At 58.7% G+C, this 18,792-nt stretch overlaps 1 long non-coding RNA gene across 1 annotated transcript; it reads right to left on the bottom strand.

The window, feature by feature from the left end:
- Window positions 1–6,801: 6,801 nt before the first annotated feature.
- Window positions 6,802–17,163, bottom strand: LOC135308246 (uncharacterized). Its single transcript, XR_010368782.1, has 3 exons — window positions 16,803–17,163; window positions 16,463–16,598; window positions 6,802–7,213 (listed from the first exon to the last, which is right to left on the bottom strand). It is a non-coding gene; the product is annotated as an uncharacterized LOC135308246 (long non-coding RNA).
- Window positions 17,164–18,792: the final 1,629 nt, after the last annotated feature.

Raw genomic sequence — 18,792 nt, forward strand, 5'->3', positions numbered from 1 at the left:
CTCAGAGCAGAGGCACGGGGACAGCAGGGCTTCTGGGGCTGCGAGGGCAGGGCTGGCTCATGCCCAGCGCCCTCTCTGACAGAACAGGGGCCAAGTTCACTTTATGCACAATGAAAGACTCCAGGGAGACCTTGTAGGTACCTTCCAGGCGTAAGGGGGCCCCAAGAGAGCTGCAGAGGGACTGTGCACGAGGGGCAGTGGCAGCCCAGGGCTGAGCTGTGATTTTGTGATCTATAAACTGTGACTTGTGCAAGTCCCTGCTCCAGCACACACTTCAGACTCTGGGACTGCTGGCACCTGCTCAAGCCTTGCAGGTATTTCTGCAGCTCGTAAAATACTGTCTGCTAAAGAAATTTACTGCAATTAAACAGCTTAACAAAATCCTGTGCTCTCCAGCGTCGGGAGCAGAAGCGTGAAATTAATGCATCAAACAGCTCGAAACATATGGGAGCCTTTAGTGTTGGTACTGGAACTGAAATTCAGGAGGGCATGGGCTGAGCCTCCCCAGCAAGGACAGTGTTTTAACTTGTGGGGCTGCAAAGGACAAAGCCCTTCATGTCCTGGGGTGGCCAGGGCAGGAGCACAGGGAATTTGTGCCTCCTGTGTGAGCATCCAGCTCCAATTTCAACTCGAGCGTTCTGTGTCGTTGTTCTAAATACCACTGACAGTACATTTAAATGTTCCTAAAGCTTTCAGTAAAGTACTTTTGGTTACAAAAATCCTTCACCTGCTCCCCCACTGCCAACGCAGCCAGGAGCAGGGGTGGGAGAGAGGGAGGGCAAAGCCTCCCTGCAGGGAAATAACGAAATAACCACTGCCTGGGCAGAAGCCACATTTCAGCAAATGTTTTGCAAGCTGAAGTTTTTCAGAGCTTAACTGCTCTGAATCTGCAAATATTTGCAGTGCTGTCTCATTTGTGGTCCCCCTTTTTTTTAAGAAATGTTCTAGGCAGAGAAAGGGGCCATGTGTCTGTGATGTGGAGATGGAAGCAGGGAGGAGCAGTGAGGGCAGTGGCTGCTCGTGGGTCACCCTCCTGCCCACATCCTCCTGGCACCAGGGCCATCCCCACATCCCCCTGACCCCCCAGGTTACCCCCACATCCCCCTGACCCAGCCCCACATCCCCCCGACCCCAGGGCCATCCCCACATCCCCCTGACCCAGCCCCACATCCCCCTGACCCCAGGTTATCCCCACATCCCCCTGACCCCAGGTTATCCCCACATCCCCCTGACCCAGCCCCACATCCCCCTGACCCCAGGGCCATCCCCCCCAGGCCAGGAGGGGCTGCCCCCAGCCAGGGAGGTTTCTGTGCCCTGAGCTGAGCTCAGGGGGCTTCACCTGCTGGGGGGAACCAGTGAGGAGTGAGCGGTGCCTGCACCGAGCTCACATCCTGAGAGGGAGGGCAGAGCCCTTCAGTCACTGTGAATATCTGTAACATTCAGGCCAAAACAAACTATTAAACCTGAAATTCAGTTTCTGTGAATAAGAGAAAGCTCTCAGTGCCAGTGAGAGGGGGACAGTGACTCAGTGTTAAAGAGCTGCCACCCAGGGCTGGGGGACAGCAGAGGAACAGGGCTGGCATCCCAGCAAGGCTCAGTGCCAGCCGTGCCCCGCACGGGTCTCTCCAGGCAGAAGGGAGGGAGGTCTGAGGTGTTTAACAAGTTTCCCTGGCCTATGGAAAACACCTGGGCACCGAGCTTTATTTCTCTCTTCCTTGGCACTGGGCCGTGTGGAAGGAGCCCTGCCCTCAGGGGCAGTGGCTAGGAGGGATTTGGGGCACAGATGGGGAGGGCAGCCTGAGCCAGCCCTGCACCCCCTGTGCTTGTGGAGCTGTGCAGAGCATCCTCGTGTGGGGGAGCTGCAGCGGCTCTCACTGCCCGCAGAGCCTGCCTTGGGGGGAGGCAGAGCCCCGGCGGGGGGCTTGCTCTGCTCTGCTGGGGCTGGTCTGCATCATCCGGGCCAGGAAACAATCACCCTCCTCCTTCACAGTTTGTTTCCAAGGGCAGCTCTTTGGATACTTCTCCAGTGAATTGTGCAGACCTGGTTATTGGCACCGATGGGATTGTTGTTGCTTCCCTCGCTGGTAACAAACAGCCACAAAGAAGTTGTTGATCCTGGGTATAACTCAGTGGGAACCTGATCCTGGGGTGGAGGACAATCGCCTCAAACAGAAACTTTTAAGGGGCTTTATTAGGCAGTCAATTCTAAAAAAATGTGATTTCAGATACCTGTAACTAATAAACCTCAAAATTCAGTGGCTGCAGGCGAGAAAAACATAAACCAAGGGCAGAGTGAGTTGGCTGTATAAACACTACAATAAAACTTGCTTAAAAGCCCCAGAGAGAAGAATGTAGAGGTGAAAAAGCAACTATTCATGAAGTGCGGGTGCATTTCAGTGGAAACTTCCTGAGACCTGCAGCAGCTGCTGCTTCAGGGCACAGCTAAGGAAAGCCCCCGTGGCTGTGTGTCCTTCTGTAAAAAGTGAGGTTATGATTCTATAAATCTAATTTGAGTTGAGTTTACTTTTCAACTCCCTTTCTTCAGCCAAGTCACCAAAATTACCACAGTGAGGGTTTTGTAGATCGTTGCTCGATTTCAAAAAATGTTCCAAAAAATGCTGAGATCACCTGGAGCAAACCAGGAGCAGCAGGAACTGCATTTCATGTGGCTCCAGAGAAGGACTGGTGCAGGGCCAGCCCCGGGCAGTGCCCTGTGTCAGTGCTGGCCGTGCTGCAGCCAGAGCCTGTGCTGTGACACCCCCGTGTCCCGGGCTGTGCTGCCCGCCTTTCCCCGAGCTCAGAGCCCAGGCTGCCCTCGGGAGCTGTGGGGGATGCTGGGCCTGGCAGCGCCTGCTCCGGGTGCTGACATGTCAAGCACACACCTCCACATCCTCCGGGCAGAGTTCCTATTTGGACAGTGCTAAAACACAGCAGCACTGCTGGGCTCAGCCGAGCCTGGCTGTGCCCCAGCCCTGCCCAGCCTGCAGGCACTGCCTGGCTCCCCGACACCAGCACTGGGGATTTAACAAAGCACACCTCAACCTCGGCACGGGAGTGCCTGCCTCTGCCCGCAGCACAGAACCCTTGGGGCTGAGGAGAAAACAATTGGGCTGCTCAGGCAAAATACTAGGAGTGGCTCTGCAAAAACTGGTGTTTTCTGTCTCAACGTAAAGAAAGAGCCTGAGGTTGAGAGCTGTGCTCTGAATATTCATGGGGCTCTGCTGCCCTCAGGTAGCCCTGGCTGGCAGGGGGTGAGGAAGGCCTCCAGCTGTTCCATCCAGCTGTTCCATCCAGCTGTCCCATCCAGCAATTCCATCCAGCTGTTCCATCCAGCTGTTCCATCCAGCTGTCCCATCCAGCTGTCCCATCCACCTGTTCCCATCCAGCTGTCCCATCCAGCTGTCCCATCCAGCTGTTCCCATCCAGCTGTTCCATCCAGATGTTCCATCCAGATGTTTCACCCAGCTGTTCCCATCCAGTTGGCACCAGTGGTCCCAGCCTGTCCCCTTTGGCCCCTGAGTCACAGGGCAGGGGCCACGCTGTCCCCCCAGTTTGGGTCCTGTCCCCCCAGTTTGGGTCCTGTTCCCTCGATTTGGGTCCTGTCCCCTGGTTTGGGTCCTGTCCCCCCCGTTTGGGTCCTGTCCCCCCAGTTTGGGTCCTGTCCCCACAGTTTGGGTCCTGTCCCCTCTATTTGGGTCCTGTCCCCCCAGTTTGGGTCCTGTCCCCTCAATTTGGGTCCTGTCCCCTGGTTTGGGTCCTGTTCCCTCCCTCGCTGTTGCTCCCACTGGGAGCTGTGGTTTGGCACCTCGAGGCCTGGAAACAGCCCCAGGAGAAGGACTCGAGCCCAGGGCTGTGTCTGTCCCACAGGAGCCCCTGCAGCTGCAGGCAGTGCTGGGCAATTACAGGCAGAGGAGCAAAAGGTTCAGTTTTGGTTTGTGTCCACACACATAAGTGTGTGTGCAGGGCTGCAGGAAGCACAGGGAGAGCTCTTGGGCTCTTTTCCCCTCAAAAAGGGGCTGTAGCCCCACACCAAGATGAGCTTTAAGGTCCTTTCCAACCAGAACCATGCTGTGATTCCAGGATCCCTCCTCTGCCCTACCACAGTGGCACCAGTCACTGCCTGGCACAGCCCTGTGCTCCTCCTGCTGCAGGAAGCTCCATCCCAAAGCCAGGAACTTTGGGAAAACCCCCCATCATTAGGCACAGTCAGTTTATCAATATTAGTTAATTAAAGGCCACTTGGAGATTTGGAGATTTCCAGAATACATTTAGTCCCTGTAAAGTCACCAGAAAAGAAAAACTGCCACAAGTTTTGCTTGGATTTGAAAAATGACCTTTGCTGCCCGCGTGCATTCAGAGCTGCACACCCAGGAGGAAGGAGCTGAGTCCCTCTCACTCACAGGGCTGCCCTGCAAGGCTGTCAGTCCCAGGGAATTTATTTAGGCAGCCTCAAGGGAAGGCCTTGGCAGAGCTTTAATGGCCTTGGTTCATAAAAGAGACCTTTACTCAGTGGCCGGTGCCTGTTCAGCTGCTTGGGTCCCTGTGCAGAGGCAATGTCCACCTCAGCCCTTCCAGGGCTGCAGAGGAATGCATGAGCCCTGCTGGAACATCTGGCTCAGCAGGAACAGCTGCACGTGCTGCACCCTCAGCCTGGGGCTCCTGTCCTCGGGATTCCGTGCCTGTTCCTCTGGGAATGAGCTGCAGGGAGGAGCCACGCAGACGAGGCCTGTGGAAATGAACGCTGACAGAAATCCACATTTCCTGGCATTCAGCTGAGCTGGGTGTGGAACCCCAGCTACTTCTGAAGTATCAAATTCAAAGCGGTGTGCGAGCCCCAGTCACAGCTCTCCAAAAGAGATCCCAATTCTGGGAAAATAAATTCCAAATGGTAAAAAACCCACATCTGAAACACTACAATTAACTGCAACTCTCACACGGTCCCAGATTTGTCTCAGAGCCTCCCTGGATTTTCCTCCTTATTCCTAAAATGAAATTCAATTTATTTCATGTGTTCTTAGTGCCTAAACAATTCTTGTGCCTGTGGCAGCAGCTCTCTGCACAGAGAGCAGCAGGCACAACTTTCCCTGGGGAGGGCTGTGAGAGGACCAGAGAAAAGAGGGAGAAACACTTCTCACCTTCACTGGCTGCCCCTGGAGCTGTGCACCATGCAGTGTGCTCTGAGATTTGTTTGCCAGGGGTGGGCTCTTGGCTGGCCACTGGTGGTGGTGTTTGCATTGAAGGACCAGCTGGGACCCCCTGTATCAGACTGTGTAAGGCTGAGGGTTATTAATGAGTACAGAACAATAAGGGATTGATCAGCCTTCTGCAGCCATGGAGCCAGTGCCAGTCACTGCCCCTCGGGCCCCCTGCAGCCACATGCACCCTTGCAGCCACCTGTGGGGCCTTTGCTCCTTCCCTTCCCACGTGGAAGAGCCATTTCCTTGTTTTCCACAGCACAGGACGAGCGTGGCCAGCTGATGTCCTCACCATCTGAGAGGTTCCATGTCAAAAATAGATGCAAAAAGTCAAGGGAGCTCCAACCCCTGTGGAGTTCCCAAAGGGATGAGCACAATTCCTGCTGCTGCTTCATGAACCCTGCCTCAGATAGAGATTGTCATTATGGTTTTGCATAGAAAAAGTATAGAAAATCAGTATAGAAAATTAGAAATAAAAATAACATATACAATTCTGACTTAGTTCTCATTATGAATCAGTTCTCAGAGCAGTTTACCCTGGAAAATGCAGGCCCTGTCCTGGCCCAGCCAAGGGACACCCAAAACTCCACATTCCTCAGCCATTCTGCCCCAGAAACTCCAGCAGCACAAGCTGGCAGCACCACTCCTGATAAAAAAGTGGCTCAGATTCATTCTTAAATGCAGCAAAATTAATTATCCCTGAAGAACCATTCATATGCCAGTTTTGTTTCGTTTGCATTTAAGCAATCAGGAATATCCCTAACCCAGAGAAATCCCCTCCATGTGATTTTTCAGAATAAGTTTTTATTTCCAACTGGCTCTTGGCACAGAAGGTTTTTATAGCAGGGCTTCAGCCAGAGGGAGACGAGCTGGGCTGGGAATTCGGGACAGGGCAAGGTGAAAGTTCCAGAGCAGGGAAACCAGGAGGTTTCTTTGTGTGGTTTTCCACGTCCTGCTGGGATGGGAGCACGGGCAGGGGAAGAGCAGGGCAGGGCTCGGGGGCAGCTCGGGGGGACAGAGCCTGCTGCGGGGTGAGTGACTGGGACACACACGGTGGCACTGTCACATCCTCAGAGCAGTGTCCCCTCTGCACAGAGCAGCTTGTGGACACCCGTGGGGACAGACACGAGTGACAGACACGAGTGACAGACACCAGTGACAGACACGAGGGACAGGCACGAGGGACAGGCACGAGGGATAGACACGAGTGACAGACACGAGGGACAGACACCAGTGACAGACACGAGGGACAGACACGAGGGACAGGCACGAGGGACAGACACCAGTGACAGACACGAGGGACAGACACGAGTGACAGACACGAGTGACAGACATGAGGGACAGACACCAGTGACAGACACCAGTGACAGACACCAGTGACAGACACGAGGGACAGGCACGAGGGACAGACACGAGTGACAGGCACGAGGGACAGGCACGAGGGACAGGTTCCGTGGGTGACCCTCAAGCCCACCCCTGTGCCTGGGCAGGAGGCAGGGCGCTGTCCCCTGCCCCGTGCCAGCCAGAGCAGTTGGCATCTCTGGGGGAGGCTCAGAGCTCCTTCCCTCAGTGCCACCCTCCAGCCCAGGCCCTGCTGTCCCCCTCCTCCCCAGGGCAGCTCCTCACGGGGTCCCACGGGGTGGTGGCCCTGGAACCAACTGCCTGCTGGGTGATGTCACCAGAACCACAGGGGAAAGGCCAAATAAGGCAGCAATTTGGGGAAAATATGTCCTAAAATGGGAGCTGGACTGGGGAGCAGCAAGCTCTGAAGCCAGGGGTGATATTACCATGTGGAGAGCCCAGAGCCCGCGAGTCCCAGGGCTGGAACAGCCCCTGCAGGACCCGGGAGGATGGGAGGAAATGAGCAGAGCTCCTTCGTCCCCAAACGCCACAGGGCAGCGTGGGAGGGACCCCAGAGCTCACAGAGACACGTCAGGCCATGAGAACTTCTTTCCTGGGAAGAGTTTTTGGGGAGTTCCTTCAGCATGGCTTTGGCTCTTCAACACACAGCAAGGAACCTGTTGTGGGCAGTGGAAGAAATGTGATTTTAAAGGGCTGGAAGCCAAAGGGGGGAACTGCAGCAGGGGAAGCTGCAGTGCAGGAGCCCTTTGGGGCATCCTGGCGTGCTCAGCGCCCCGGGAAGGATGGGGCTGCAGGGGGATTCCACAGGGGAGCCCAGCCAAGCCCTCCCTGTGTGATGCTGCACGCCCTGGCACCGAGCAGGAGCTGGGCTGGCAGCGTGGGCACTGCCACGTTGCCATGTCTATTGGGTGAAATTGAATTTAGGTCAGAAGGTTGAATTTGATTTACAAACCCCGCAGGTCCAGGGAGGCGGTGAGGGAAGATCTGGGCTCTCCCAGCAGAATTTGCTCCTTTGCTGACTCTGGAGGAGCAGCCAGCTCAATGCCAGCCTCAGCTGTGCCCCAGCTGCAGCTCCTCGTGCCATCTGCACCCCTGGCAGCTGCACAGCACGGGGGGGGTGTGCTCAGGAGCGGGCTCTGGGAGGTCCTGGGCACAAGGAGAAGTTCAGGAAAGGGCCCCGAGCATCCCGCGTGACAGCGCTGGCATGGCCACGCTCAGGTGCTGTCCCCAGGGAGCCCCGTGACAGCCCAGCCAGGCTCCTGTGCCCTCCCAGACACACAGGCTGAGGGTGGCAGCACCCGGGCCGCTCTGCCATTCCCATGCAGCACTAATAATAAATACCATTCATTATTATAAATAAATGCAGAGTGCAGCTATTCTTACCAGCACGGGCAGCGCTCTGTGCCCAGCACGGGCGGGCAGGGCCCCTCCCTGCCCAGCACAGCCCCAGGAATGTGAGAGCTTCCTGTCAGAGCTCCTGCTCATTCACCAGGCACCAAAACCCCCGTGCCCGCCAAGAACGGATTTCGTTTTCATCTAAATATAGTTGGAGTTCTATTAAACCTGCCAGGAAGGGCCGGACTCCGGCCCACAGGCGGCACCGGGAGGTGACACACAGCTCTGGGTGCCAGTCCTGAGGTGACACACAGCCCTGGGTGCCAGTCCTGAGGTGACACACAGCTCTGGGTGCCAGTCCTGAGATGACACACAGCTCTGGGTGCCACTCCTGAGGTGACACAGAGCTCTGGGTGCCAGTCCCTGAGGTGACACACAGCTCTGGGTGCCAGTCCTGAGATGACACACAGCTCTGGGTGCCAGTCCTGAGATGACACACAGCTCTGGGTGCCACTCCTGAGGTGACACACAGCCCTGGGTGCCAGTCCCTGAGGTGACACACAGCTCTGGGTGCCAGTCCTGAGATGACACACAGCTCTGGGTGCCAGTCCTGAGATGACACACAGCTCTGGGTGCCAGTCCCTGAGGTGACACAGCTCTGGGTGCCAGTCCTGAGGTGACACACAGCTCTGGGTGCCAGTCCCTGAGGTGACACACAGCTCTGGGTGCCAGTCCTGAGATGACACACAGCTCTGGGTGCCAGTCCTGAGATGACACACAGCTCTGGGTGCCACTCCTGAGGTGACACACAGCCCTGGGTGCCAGTCCCTGAGGTGACACACAGCTCTGGGTGCCAGTCCTGAGATGACACACAGCTCTGGGTGCCAGTCCTGAGATGACACACAGCTCTGGGTGCCAGTCCCTGAGGTGACACAGCTCTGGGTGCCAGTCCTGAGGTGACACAGGGCTCTGGGTGCCAGTCCCCTGAGGTGACACAGCCCTGGGTGCCAGTCCTGAGGTGACACAGCTCTGGGTGCCAGTCCCTGAGGTGACACACAGCTCTGGGTGCCAGTCCTGAGGTGACACAGGGCTCTGGGTGCCAGTCCCTCGGTTCCTCGTGTCCCTTCACCCCAGGGTGCTCCCGCCCTTGGCTGGGGGATGGATTGGGGGGGTGATGGCAGCACTGCTGCGGGGTGGGACACGGCTGAGCACGGGAGCAGGGCTGGCTTTGGAGCCCAGGACGGTCCCTGCGGGGCCAGCCCGGCCCAGGCAGGGCCGGGGGTGTCTCGGGGGTCACTGCTCGGCCTCTGGCAGCAGCTCTGGAAGGGATGAAGTTTATCTCGTGCTTCGAGAATGACTCCGAGAGCAAACTGGGTTTGTATTTGTTTCGGAACAGCCACAGCAACTGCTGGGGCCGGCAGGAATCTGGCCTGGTGATTATTTAGGCTGCTTGGAGAGCTTCGACAGCTTGTCCAAACTGTCTGGGCCCTGCTGTTGGTGGCTCGGGGGAACAGCTCCCCATTGTCCCTCCCTGCCCTGCCGGTGCCGTGTGGGCACCCCAAAGGGCACAGCCTGAGGTGCAGCCCTCCCCAGGGGAGGGGGTGGCTGTGAGCCACAGGTCACTGCTGGCCTGGCATGGGGGACAGGACAGAGGTTCAGCCTGGCCACGGCTGCTGCCCCTGCACCCACAGCATTCGGGGTGACCACCCATCACCCCTGAATTCCCTTCTCCCCATCTCCCCTCACCCCTGAATTCCCCTCTCCCCACCACCCCTCATCCCTGAATTCCCCTCTCCCCACCACCCCTCATCCCTGAATTCCCCTCTCCCCATCTCCCCTCATCCCTGAATTCCCTTCTCCCCATCTCCCCTCATCTCTTATTTTTCTCCCCATCTCCCCTCATCCCTTGTCTCCCTTCTCCCCATCTCCCCTCATCCCTTCCCTTCCTCTCCCCATCTCCCCTCATCCCTGAATTCTCTCATCCCCTCACCCCTTCCCTCCATCCCTCCACCCCCCTTGCAGCCCCTGCAGCCCCTTGCAGCCCCCTGCAGCCCCTGCAGCCCCCTGTGTGCCTCCCCTGCCCCCCAGTGCCAGCCCTGCAGCTGCAGGGCCACCCCGTGGCTCAGGGTCCCTGAGGTTTCATGCCCGGCTGCCGGGGCTCCGGGGCTGCCTCTCCACCCCTCAAACAGGGAAAGCTGCGCAGGCTGAACCCCGGGCTGGACCCCAGAGCAGCTGCAGCCCCTCTGTGAGCACACACCCGTCCATGCATTCCTGGGTGAATATACGGATGGGGCGGCTTTGGGGGGCACCTTCTGCTGTTCAGGATAAAATGCCCCCACTCTTTGTGCCCTGGACTCTCAAAGCCCGGAGCCAAGGGTTTGCCAAAAACAACGGGAGAACGGCTTGCTCTAAAAGGGAGAGAGCCACCCCAGCTCTCCCCAAAGATGCGACTGTTAGTGAGAAACCTTCAGCCAGTGCCGAGGGGAGGGGTGAACCCAGGGTGAGAGAGCTGGGACTGGGATTGGGGCTGGGACTGGGATTGGGACTGGGATTGGGGCTGGGACTGGGGCTGGGATTGGGGCTGGGACTGGGATTGGGGCTGGGATTGGGATTGGGACTGGGATTGGGGCTGGGACTGGGGCTGGGACTGGGATTGGGGCTGGGATTGGGGCTGGGACTGGGATTGGGATTGGGGCTGGGACTGGGATTGGGATTGGGGCTGGGATTGGGATTGGGATTGGGACTGGGATTGGGATTGGGACTGGGATTGGGGCTGGGATTGGGATTGGGATTGGGGCTGGGATTGGGGCTGGGACTGGGATTGGGATTGGGGCTGGGACTGGGATTGGGGCTGGGATTGGGGCTGGGACTGGGATTGGGGCTGGGAGTGGGATTGGGGCTGGGATTGGGATTGGGATTGGGACTGGGATTGGGATTGGGATTGGGACTGGGATTGGGGCTGGGATTGGGATTGGGACTGGGATTGGGATTGGGATTGGGATTGGGATTGGGACTGGGATTGGGATTGGGGCTGGGATTGGGATTGGGACTGGGATTGGGGCTGGGACTGGGACTGGGATTGGGGCTGGGACTGGGACTGGCAGGAGCCCCCGGAGCCAGCAGTGAGGGGAGCAGGGAGCAGCACGGGCTCCCCCAGGGCTGCAGGGTGCTCCTCAGTGCTCAGGGTGCTCCTCAGTGCTCAGGCTGCCCTCAGCACCAAGGGCACGGTGCAGCCTGGAATTAAGTGGAAGCCAGAAATCGGCCAAAGAATTGGTTTTGACAGAGAGCACGGAAAATCAAACCATCACACTTAGGGCTTATTTTGGTCTTCTGGCTTACTGGCATTTTTCCTGTGAAACCTTCTCTTTCCTGTGTGTGAAGACGGTATGTTCTAGCTGAGCTCTTGCATCTGCAATCACATTTATAACAGCAGCAGCAGCAGAGATTGCAACACTCCAGTGAGGATCAGATGGAGTAGAATCCTAATGTTTATTCAAAATTAACTGCTATGGTAAAAATAGTGCTAATAAATAATGTCTGCCTGGGCTCTGAAAATGCAAAAGGGACAACAATAACCCCAGTCACCTCAATCTTTCAATACATTTCTAAAAAATTATTTTGCTGGTATTTCACTTGGTAATTGAGATTTCTTTGATAATTAGAATTTCTTTTTCATTTGCCAAAGAACTAAAGTCTAAATAAATAAAAAGTGTAGTCAGTGGCTGTTCCTAACACCTGCCTGTGTTTACCCAAGCTCCCAAATCACCCCCAGGAGGCAGCCCCGGGGCTGGGGGCAGCAGGGCAGCCCTCAGCTGCTGCAGGGGGCAGGGCGAGCTGGGAGCTGCTCTGACACCGGGGGGAGCTCAGCTTCCAGAAAACAGCGATGGGGAACGTCTGCAGGAGACAAACCCAGGCACTGAGACACCCTGCTGGTGTGGCACAAGCACTCATGCACTGCTGCCAGCACTCTGCAACGAGACCTGGGCAAGCCCAGAACAAATGCAGAGCTGCAGGTGCCCAGAGCTGCCCGTGCCCTGCACAGCCTGTGGCAGTGCCCAGCAGGCAGGAGGGGCTGGTGCTGCCACGGGCAGCCACCCCAGCCAGCTTCTGAGAGAAAGTGCCCTGCATCCCAACCCAAACCCCAAATATGCCTCTCTGGGGGAAACCAACCCCAGCCCAGCCAGAGCCAGCGCCACGGGGAGAGGCTGGGCTGCCAGCTGCCAGCTCGGACTGAAACTGGCTCTGCTGACTCTGCCCCAACAGGAGCCTCTGGCACCTTCCCCAGCAGCTGCTCCTCCTGCTGCTAAATGGAAAGGTTCTTCAAGACCTCTGAAACTGCCCCCAGGCTCCTTCCCAATGCCTGAGCTCCAATGCCATGTTCAAATCTCCCTAATTTCCAAGGGCAATAGCCAATCCTGCCTAATTTATGTGCACTCCCACATTAGCTTCTCAACAGCCTTGTAACAGATGACTCTGGCACAAACAGTCCCGAAATGAGACCTCCATGGGGATCAGCACGGCTGCAGAGCCTCCTGCTAGCTCCTGCAGAGGGAGAGGGGCTGTGCTCCCTTCCAGAGGCACAGGGAACCTTCTGCTCCATCAGCTGCAGGACCCAGGGGAGCTGCAGGTCCCCTCGGGCAGAGCTGTGCTGGTCTGGGCACTGCAGCCCCGGGGCCCTGCACCCCCAGTGCCCCCACCAGCGTGGGGGGCATGGCTGGGCCCTTCCAATCCCTCGGGAGGGATGGCATGTGTTCTGGACACGGAGTCATTGAAGGCGCTTTGTGGCAATGGGAAGCTCCCAGCAGGACAGCAATGGCTTTTTGCTGAACCTCACAGGATTCCTCTGCCCTGACACCCCTTCCATGGCTGTGCTCTCCGGCCCTGCAGCCCCCCCGTGCAAATGCCTGAGCAAAACCACCCCCAGCAGCCAGCAGCTGCCACTGAAACCCTGGAGAAAGGACCCTGGGCACTGCCCCACCTCAGCCCTGGCGCTGGGCTGGAGCAGGGCAGAGCTCAGCTGCCCGACCATAACCCATCCCTGCCCCTGCCCAGCTCAGCCCCCAGCACCAGGCTGCCCCTGCAAGCCCCTGCCGGGGCAGATTACCGACCCAAGGCAGCAAATCCCCCCAGCTTCCCCAGAGAGCCCAGCGGAGCTGCCCCTTCCAGTAAAACCGGGGGCACACAGCACTGACCGGGAGTCCTGCCCAGGCAGGGGCCCCAGCTGGAGCTGCCTGGCCCTGGCACGGGCACAGAAGCCCCGCTGCCCCTTGGGGCGCACAAACACGGCATCTCCAGGGACGGGGAGCCCTGCGGAGCTCGGCGGATCCGCGGCGATGCCCTCGCTCTGTGCGCGGCTCCAGCAGCGGCACATTCAGCATCCATCTGTCACCGCCCGCCCTGCCCAGAGGATGCATCGCGTTTACAGGGAAAAACGAACGATTTGTTTGGAATGTGATTCTGAATGCGGGTCGGTCCGGAATGCGGGATCTGATGGAGGGCAGCCTCCCCGCGCTGCAGGAAGGCAGCGCCCGTGCAGGAGCATCCCCGGGGCACAGGAGCAGCAGAGTTAACCTCGGATTCATTGAGCTCTCCGGGCCATCATCAGCCCCAGCGGATTCATGCTTTACAGTGACTGCCTCGGACACGCGATACCATCTCTGTTATTCCAAACTTAATGGAGCCGCATAAACAAAGCAGCTTTAGAACAGTCTCTTCTCTTTTTTTCTCCTGCCTTAAAGATCATTGTTTGGATAAAACGGAGGGCGGTAATAATTCTCCCGGCTGCGCTGGCCGTGAAACCTCCGAGCGCAGCGGAGCCGGCCCGGGGAGCGAATCGGGGCTGCAGCTGCATCCCGAGGGGTCCGGGCAGCCGGCGTGAGCATCCCTGCCCGGGCAGCCCTGCCCGGCTCTGCCCGGCTCTGTCCAGCCCTGCCTGGCTCTGCCCGGCTCTGCCCGGCTCTGCCCAGCCCGGCGTGAGCATCCCTGCCCGGGCAGCCCTGTCCAGCCCTGCCTGGCTCTGTCCAGCATCAGCATCCCTGTCCGGCCCCGCTCTGCCCAGCCCTCTCCCACCCCGTCCTGCCCTCCTGCCCCAGCGCTGCCCAGCCCTGCGCCAGGACCGGGGCACGGATGTGCCACTGGGACAGCGGGTGTGACACTGGGACAGCGGGTGTGACACTCGGACAGCGGGTGTGACCCTCGGACAGTGTCACACGCTGCCGCGGATCCGGGCATCTCGCATTATGCACACACACACTTCCTGCATCTAAATTCAGTGACAAAATCCCGCTCCTAACGGGACACAATCCAAAGCCATAAAATTGTGCTGCACAACCATTAACGGAGTCATAAATAAAATTATTTCACAAAGGCAAATGTCTCTGTAGGGCTGGCAAAATAAAGCAGTTTTTCCCCTTTATTAATTATTTCACTTAAAAGGTAAAATAAATTGACCAGCTACCGAGCTTGTCAAAAGCTAAATGGGAACTGCCACACAAACAAATGTCCTGCTAATGCTGGAAAAGGAATTTCCTTTGAAAAAGGAAATATTATCCAGCACTGCTTCTGGATAAGGCTGTGGGAAGAGCCGCCCTCAAATTACAGAGGCAAAAAGCAACAGGAAGAAGAGATCTGTGACTGTTTTACCTGCACAGAAGGAGGAAAAGGCCAGAAAGTGAGAACTGCAGTGAGGTGCCCATGAGCACCCCAAGGGGCTGGGGGTCCCCACAGCCTGGGGCTGGTGCCAGGCTCAGCCCTTTGCTGGGGCAGCTCCCCAGTGCCCCAGGGCTCGGTGACTTCCCCAGCAGGGGCAGGCACGGCCAGCTGGCACAGCCAGCCACTTCCCAAAGCCTCTGTCTGCAGCAGAGCAGCCCTGGGCACACACGTGCAGCAGGCAGGAGGGAGGGTTCATGGTGCTGGCACGTGTGCCGTGGGGCTGGCAGGTGTGCCAGGGCACTGGCAGGTGTGCCAGGGGACAGTCAGGTGCCCCATGACACTGACAGGTGCCCCATGGCACTGACAGATATGCCATGGCACTGTAATACATCCCATGGCACTGACAGCTGTGCCACGGCCCTGACAGGTGTGTAATGGCACTGAGAGCTGTGCCAGGGGACAGACAGGTGCCCTGTGGCACTGACAGGTGTGCCAGGGCACTGTAATACATCCCGTGGCACTGACAGGTGTCCCGTGGCACTGGCCTCCTCACCCGGCAGCTCCCAGCGCAGAGAGGGAAGCTGCAGGGGTGTGACCTGCCCTGCACTCACCCGTGCCCTGCACTCACCTGTGCCCAGACCATCCTCACGGCCATGCCAGGCCGTGCCAGGGGCACCGAAGGCTCAGGGCACATCCTGGCTCCGGGCCAGCGCCCTTGCAGCCTTGCCGCGGTGCCCGCGGAGGGCAGAGGGGTGCCGGGGGCTCTGCCCGGTCCCTGCCCGGTCCCTGCCGTGGAGCAACACTGACCCCCCGTGTGGCTGGCACAGCCCTGCAGGCCCGGGACCGCCCCGGAGCCGCCACACGCCCGGGAGGGCTGCGGGTGCCCGGGGACACCGGCCGGTGCTGCAGGGCTGTGCAGGGACAGAGCAGAGCCCCGCCCGGAGCAGGGCTGGGGCTGTGCAGGGACAGAGCCACCCGGAGCAGGGCTGTGCAGGGACAGAGCCACCTGCACCTGGAGCAGGGCTGGGGCTGTGCAGGGACAGAGCCACCTGCACCTGGAGCAGGGCTGTGCAGGGACAGAGCCACCCGGAGCAGGGCTGTGCAGGGACAGAGCCACCCGGAGCAGGGCTGTGCAGGGACAGAGCCACCTGCACCTGGAGCAGGGCTGGGGCTGTGCAGGGACAGAGCCACCTGCACCTGGAGCAGGGCTGGGGCTGTGCAGGGACAGAGCCACCTGCACCCGGAGCAGGGCTGTGCAGGGACAGAGCCACCCGGAGCAGGGCTGGGGCTGTGCATGCACAGAGCCACCTGCACCCGGAGCGGGGCTGTGCAGGGACAGAGCCACCTGCACCCGGAGCAGGGCTGTGCAGGGACAGAGCCACCCGGAGCAGGGCTGTGCAGGGACAGAGCCACCTGCACCCGGAGCAGGGCTGGGGCTGTGCAGGGACAGAGCCACCTGCACCCGGAGCAGGGCTGGGGCTGTGCATGCACAGAGCCACCTGCACCCGGAGCAGGGCTGGGGCTGTGCAGGGACAGAGCCACCTGCACCCGGAGCAGGGCTGTGCAGGGACAGAGCCACCTGCACCCGGAGCAGGGCTGGGGCTGTGCAGGGACAGAGCCACCTGCACCCGGAGCAGGGCTGTGCAGGGACAGAGCCACCCGGAGCAGGGCTGTGCAGGGACAGTCACCTGCACCCGGAGCAGGGCTGTGCAGGGACAGAGCCACCTGCACCCGGAGCAGGGCTGGGGCTGTGCAGGGACAGTCACCTGTAGCCAGAGCAGGGCTGTGCATTCACTGAGCAGAGCCCCAGCCCGCGCTGTGCTGAGCACCAAAAGGCTCCAGCAGCTTTCCAGAGCCCCAGACCGTGTCTGGAAGCAGGTGAGGAGCTGCAGTTGCAGAGCTCAGCACTGCACACTCACCTGTGAGCCAGGGGACCCTGGAGGTGAGGGGCTCAGCCTTTTCCTTAAAATTTCCTTAAAGCCTTTTCCTTAAAGTTTCCAGCTGATTTTCATTCTGCTCGTGGGACACGGGCTGTTTGTTTCCTCAGGTATCGCTCTAAAAATAACCACGGGGAACAATCAGTCCTCCCGATGTCCAAACTCCTTGATGTTATTCAGCCTATGAAAGTGACCTTCATACTGCAGCAGATTAAAAAAATTCCATCCAGGCAAGAAAAGAGCACGGAGAGGAGCCAGAAAATGCCAGCCTGGCCACAGCAGCCGGTGTGACGGCACAGGGAGAGACCGGGGTGTCACCCACCTACTGATTTATTGCACTTTTCTTCTGAGAGCACGGGCAGCTAAATTAATCACTCCATTATTTCTTCCTATGAAAATAAAACCCCACACGCTCCACAGGAAATGTCACATCCCTGGTGCAGGAGAGGCTGTTCTTGAGCTGTAGGAGCGCGGGTTCCCAAGGGCTGGGAGCGAGAAGCTCTGCAGGAGCTTCTAGTGAAAAGCACATCAGTGAGATGGACTCAGCATCTCAGCGTGCCCAGACCAAACAGGAGCCCCCTCCTCAAAGCCTGGGGAGTGTCCCAGGCCATCTGAGGGTTGGGTCACAGGCTGGGAATCCAGCTGGAGTTGGAGGGCTGAGGCCCCCATGGCCCGGGGTCACTGGGCTCTGCGGGGTGTTACACCTCCAGGTCACAGAGCTGCACAGGTCACAGAGCTGGCCCAGGTCACAGAGCTGGCACAGGTCACAGAGCTGGCACAGGTCACAGAGCTGGCCCAGGTCAGAGCTGCACAGGTCACAGAGCTGGCACAGGTCACAGAGCTGGCACAGGTCACAGAGCTGCACAGGTCACAGAGCTGGCACAGGTCACAGAGCTGGCACAGGTCAGAGCTGCACAGGTCAGAGCTGGCACAGGTCACAGAGATGCCCAGGTCACAGAGCTGCACAGGTCACAGAGATGCACAGGTCAGAGCTGCACAGGTCACAGAGCTGGCACAGGTCACAGAGCTGCACAGGTCACAGAGATGCACAGGTCACAGAGCTGCACAGGTCACAGAGCTGCACAGGTCACAGAACTGGCACAGGTCAGAGCTGCACAGGTCACAGAGCTGGCACAGGTCACAGAGCTGCACAGATCACAGAGCTGCACAGGTCACAGAGCTGGCACAGGTCACAGAGCTGGCACAGGTCACAGAGCTGCACAGGTCACAGAGCTGGCACAGGTCACAGAGATGCACAGGTCACAGAGATGCACAGGTCACAGAGCTGGCACAGGTCACAGAGCTGCACAGGTCACAGAGCTGGCACAGGTCACAGAGCTGCACAGGTCACAGAGCTGGCACAGGTCACAGAGCTGGCACAGGTCACAGAGCTGCACAGGTCACAGAGCTGGCACAGGTCACAGAGATGCACAGGTCACAGAGATGCACAGGTCACAGAGCTGGCACAGGTCACAGAGCTGCACAGGTCACAGAGCTGGCACAGGTCACAGAGCTGGCACAGGTCACAGAGCTGCACAGGTCACAGAACTGGCAGAGGTCACAGAGCTGGCACGGGTCACAGAGCTGCACAGGTCAGAGCTGGCACAGGTCACAGAGCTGCACAGGTCACAGAGCTGCACAGGTCACAGAACTGGCACAGGTCAGAGCTGCACAGGTCACAGAGCTGGCACAGGTCACAGATCTGGCACAGGTCAGAGCTGCACAGGTCAGAGCTGGCACAGGTCACAGAGATGCCCAGGTCACAGAGCTGCACAGGTCACAGAGCTGGCACAGGTCACAGAGCTGCACAGGTCACAGAGATGCACAGGTCACAGAGCTGGCACAGGTCACAGAGCTGCACAGGTCACAGAGATGCACAGGTCACAGAGCTGGCACAGGTCACAGAGCTGCACAGGTCACAGAGATGCACAGGTCACAGAGCTGGCACAGGTCACAGAGCTGCCCAGGTCACAGAGCTGGCACAGGTCACAGAGCTGGCACAGGTCACAGAGCTGCACAGGTCACAGAACTGGCAGAGGTCACAGAGCTGGCACGGGTCACAGAGCTGCACAGGTCAGAGCTGGCACAGGTCACAGAGCTGGCACAGGTCAGAGCTGCACAGGTCAGAGCTGGCACAGGTCACAGAGATGCCCAGGTCACAGAGCTGCACAGGTCACAGAGCTGCACAGGTCACAGAGCTGCACAGGTCAGAGCTGCACAGATCACAGAGCTGCACAGGTCAGAGCTGCACAGATCACAGAGCTGCACAGGTCACAGAGCTGGCACAGGTCACAGAGCTGCACAGGTCACAG

This window comes from Passer domesticus, chromosome 9, assembly GCF_036417665.1.
Source record: "Passer domesticus isolate bPasDom1 chromosome 9, bPasDom1.hap1, whole genome shotgun sequence".
In the NCBI taxonomy this organism is placed as follows: domain Eukaryota; kingdom Metazoa; phylum Chordata; class Aves; order Passeriformes; family Passeridae; genus Passer; species Passer domesticus.